The sequence below is a fragment of the Tiliqua scincoides genome, chromosome 2 (genome assembly GCF_035046505.1).
Source record: "Tiliqua scincoides isolate rTilSci1 chromosome 2, rTilSci1.hap2, whole genome shotgun sequence".
Classification (NCBI taxonomy): Eukaryota; Metazoa; Chordata; class Lepidosauria; order Squamata; family Scincidae; genus Tiliqua; species Tiliqua scincoides.
In genome coordinates, this window is record NC_089822.1 from 241503178 (window position 1) to 241508038 (window position 4861).

General features: G+C 48.5%; 1 pseudogene; it reads right to left on the bottom strand.

Moving 5' to 3' along the window:
• Positions 1-3932: 3932 nt before the first annotated feature.
• Positions 3933-4054, bottom strand: LOC136642663 (5S ribosomal RNA; annotated as a pseudogene).
• Between the last annotated feature and the right edge of the window lie 807 nt (positions 4055-4861).

The window sequence follows — 4861 nt, forward strand, 5'->3', positions numbered from 1 at the left end:
GGGGTGATAGCACTAGTGGCAAAAATTGTGGAAAATCATAGTTTTTAGGAATAATATTTATTTATTTATTTATACCTGCCTTTCCACCGCGTTTAAGGGCCTTCAAGGCATCTTACAAAATAATATTTCAATGCAATAAAAACAATGCTAAAAATATTAATATAAAACAATTGAACCCATAAAAACAATAAGACACAATTAGATCACTGCTAAAAGACGTTTCATAAAAAACGCCAGCCCCCCTGATGTCAACATTTCAAAGCTTCCCTAAATAAAACCCCACCCAAAGGACTTCAAAGAGGTTGCTGTTCTCAAGCCCAAGAGGAAGGGAATTCCAAAGATGGGGCACCATCACCGAGAAGGGCCTGTTTCTTGCTGCCACCCCCCTCACTTCTACTGGTGGCAGCATAATTATTAGGGCACCCTCTGAGAGGATGGGTAGGATTATATGGAAGGAGGTGATCCCTCAGATACCTTGGACCTGAGCTGTACAGGGCTTTAAAACTCAAAACTAGCACTTTGAATTCAAACCAGCAGCCAGTGTAGTTGCTGAAGCAATGGCTCAACAGGGTCGAACCAGCGAGCCCCAGCAACCACAGCTGCATTCTGCACTAACTGCAGTTTCCCAACCATCTTTAGAGGCAGCCCCACATAGAGCTCATTATAGTAATCTAATCTAGATGTCACTAGAGCATGAGTCACTGTGGCCAGGTCTGAGCAACCCAGGTTTGATTGCAGCTGGCGGGTCAGCCAAAGCTGAGTAAAAGCTCCCCTGGCCGCAGTTGCCACCTGGGAATCCAGGAGCAGCTGCCAATCCAGGAGCACCCCCAGGCTGTGGACCTGCTCCTTCAAGAGGGAATGTAATCCCATTCAGAGTAGTACAATAGTCCAATACCCAAGTCATGGACTTCCAGACTAGGAGAACCTATGTCTTATCAGCTTTTTCATCCACATCCAGCTGCCTCCAGACAACAACCCAGTACTTCAACTGCCCCCTCAGAGGAAGGGAGAGAAAGGAGAGAAAGAGTTGGGTGTCATCAGAATACTGATGGCATCTACCCCAAACCTTCAGATAACCTCTCCCAGCAGCTTCATATAGATCAGGGGTGCCCAAACCCCAGCCCGGGGGCCACTTGCGGCCCTCGGGGGCTCCCAATCAGGCCCTCAGGGAGCCCCCAGTCTCCAATGAGCCTCTGGTCCTCCAGAGACTTGCTGGAGTCCATGCTGGCCCGATACATCTGCTCTCAGCATGAGGACGACTGTTCGACCTCTCACCTGAGCTGTGGGACAAGGGCTCCCTCCACTACTTGCTGTTTCACATCTGTGATGCAGCAGTGGCAGAGAAGGAAAAGGCTGGCCTTGCTTTGTGCAAGGCCTTTTATAGGCCTTGAGTTACTGCAAGACCTACATTCATTCACATAAGTGCAATCTCTAATAAATTCATTTATGTAAATTTATTCACATTTTAAATGTAAATTAACTCTTTCCCCCCCCCCCCGGCTCCCAATGCCAGAGAGATGATGTGGCCCTCCTGCCAAAATGTTTGGACACTCCTGATATAGATGTTCAATAGCTTGGGGGATAGAATAGAATCTTGCGGCACTCCGCACCTAAGAGGCCAGGATGCCGAACAAGCATCCCCCAGCACCACCTCCTGGGATCTGTCAGCCAGGAAGGAGTGGAATCACTGCAAAACAGTGCCTCCAAGCCCCAACTCAGCCAACTGACACAGAAGGACACCACAGTCGATGGTGTTGAAGGCAGCTGAGCAGTCCAGTAGGACTAATAGGGATGCACTCCCCTTGTCCATTCCCCAGCTCAGGTCATCCACCAAGGCACTGTCCCATACCCCAACCTGAAGCGAGACTGGAACAGATCTAGATAATCAGTTTCCTCCAGGACCCTCTGGAGCTGTGACGCCACCTGCCCAATCACCTTGCCCGAAAAAGGAATATTTGAGACTGGTTGAAAGTTGCTTGAATTAGTGGGATCCAAGGAGGGTTTCTTCAGGAGGGCGCAAACCACTGCCTGCTTCAAGGTCGGCGGCAACACCTCCTCCCTCCGAAATGAATTCACTACCCTCCCTGTACACTGGGCCACCCGGGCTGATCTAATAGGGTTGGGAAAAATATATTAGAAAGAATTCCTATATTAGAAAGAATTGGGTAGAACAGGGTACTGACAGGAGTGGGGGAGACAGCGGATTGGGTCCAGGAGGGGGGCAGGTTCAGTGGCAGTGGTACACACCAAATCCTGAGCCCCCTCCCAGACCTGATCTGCCTCCTGGGGTCAAGGTGGACTTCCTTCTTCCTGTTAACATTCTCTGAGTTGTCCCCTCTACCATGCAGGCTGCCTGCCTGCTTGTCTGTCAGAGTTTTCTGCTTATAGCGTCATGTAAAAGCAAGATACAACTGCTTCATGCAAGTGCAAACAAGATAAACAAAGGTAATGGGCTCGGGAGAATTGGGAGCAAGGGAAACTGCAGAATCAGATCCGCAGATACAGAATCTGTGGATACCAGGGGACACCTGTAATTTTCACATAACGTTAAAGGAATGTACTTATTTTGTCTGGCAAATGTTGGACAGTATGTGAATCCACTGTGTTTAATCTAGCTGCCTGTGCTCCACAGAGAAAGAGGTGGTGGAGAGCATGTATACTGCATCAAATCTTTCTGAGCGCTGGCAATATAGGGACATTGAGATATAGGGATAAGTGGAAGCCAGAGGCAGAAGGACTAGCTACTGGGTAAGAGTTAGACCAGAAATTAAAAACCCTTGAACCAATGCATGATCAAAAGCTTTTGCTTGGCAGACATTGAAAATTAAATGTATTCCAAGAACCTGCAGGTTTTTGGCTTCCTGGCCAGGGATGAAAATCTTGGATGCCGTGGGATTTATAACAAAGGCTCTGGCACCATTACTGAAAATATATTTACAAGTGATAACCTCTCCCTGAAGAAGAAGGCTCACTGAACTCAAAAATAGTGAACAGTGTAAGAAAAAGAAAAAGAAAACCAGGAGCAGAGCTTGAGTGAACACAGCTGAAGTGTGCAAGACCAAGAAGGAAATGTTTTTTTAAATACTGGATTTTACAAAATGTGATGTCTGTGCAGAATCAGAATTATTTCTAATTCCCACTAATATGCAGTGCATCATGAGTATGACCCACAGAAATGTGCTGTATTGTGTTTTATTCTGGAAATGGTGCATTTCACATTTATGATCTTTGGATTCAATCCAGAGAAAGATTATATTTGTGCTCTGAAAAGTATTGGGCAGATATTATGAAATTAACAGCCCAATCCAGCGCAAATCCCCAAACAGAGATGGAGCAGGGCCAGGATGGGCTGAGCTTCATCCTATGTGGGGATTAAGGCTACTGGAGGTTTCCTTGAGGTAAGGGGGCATTTGTTCCCTTGCCCTGGGGTAAGCTCCGGCAGCCACAATAGGGAAATTTTGGCCCGCACAATCCATGTTGCCCCATGTCAATGCATAAGGCCCAGGAAGGGAACAGAATGTGGCACATGCCAGCACTGCCAATCCTGCCCTTCTACACCCCATCCTGCCTGCCCCCACCGCCTCATTCTACCGCCATGCTGCCCCATTCCACCACCATGATAATCAGCTGCTCAACAGTGGCAGCAGTCCCACTGACCCTATGCCCCCTTCTTGGCCTCAACACGCCTCCCTGGACCCACTCAGATTTATGCCAGACAATGGGCTGGTACAGATCCAAGTAGTCCCATTGGTGACCATGGCACAGCAGGATGGGTACATTAAAAAGTTGTTTACTTGCCACTCCATCGCACCATGGTCTTTGGCTGGCCCATAGCATGCAACGGAAGCTGCATCAGCACCACTGCATGCTATGAGCCAGCCCAGGTTAGGCAGTTTGGTTGGCAACCTTCAGTCTGGAAAGACTATGGTATAAGCCTACAGCACCCGGTATTCCCAGGCAGTCTCCCATCCAAGTACTAACCAGGCCTGACCCTGCTTAGCTTCCGAGATCAGACGAGATCGGGCATTAGCAGTGTGGGAGATGTGCCATGGAAAATGAAAGTATCGGAAAGCATAGATGTTCCTCCAGTTAGATTGTGCAGAATTCTAATGCTGTTGTAGCTTAATAAAAGATAAGATCCTGAAAAGTAGTTTATTCCTAATGAATACTTCAGCACTTGTTTAAGACTAACCCATGCAATCCATGCAACCTTGAGATTTATTTTCTCCCCCTTCCAAGTTGTCAGGGAGCATACATCCTAATCATCAACAAGTAGATGGACTGTTGGAAACAAATGCAACTGTATATAGCCCACAACTTCTTTGCAGTCTGGAGCCTTTCTCATGGTTAGCCTCTGATACTGAGAATTGTGTGGAGCAGAGGTTGTCAAGCTGTGGGTGGTGATTCAATTTCTGATGGGTCGCGAGAAGCTGGTGGCCGCCATCTTGAGAAAGGGCAAAATGAAGTGGGTGGTGCCATTTTGAAAAAGGGCAAACAGACCCTGGGGGCCCCATTTTAGGCTTCCAGGCACAGAGTGAATAAACCAAAAGAGCGGCTTGCACATGCGCAGGGCAGGCAGCGTGCTGCTTTTCCTTTGTGAGTGTGCTGCTGCCCAGCCCCATTCGAAGGAGAGGAGAGCATGCTTAGAGATTTTCAGGTGCGTGCTCCCTCATCCTTGGAGGGTGCAGGGCCCCTCTGTTTGGCTCCCTTTTAGGCAGGCGAGAGGGAGTGTGGAGAGGCGTCCTGGAGTGGAGCCTCTCACCTGGCTGAGTCTGTTGGTTCCTGCTCCATCAACAGGTGTGCCTGGGTGTCCCTTGCCTGCTGCTGCTGGTGGTGGTGGTCCTCGCAGCCCCCCCAGCCC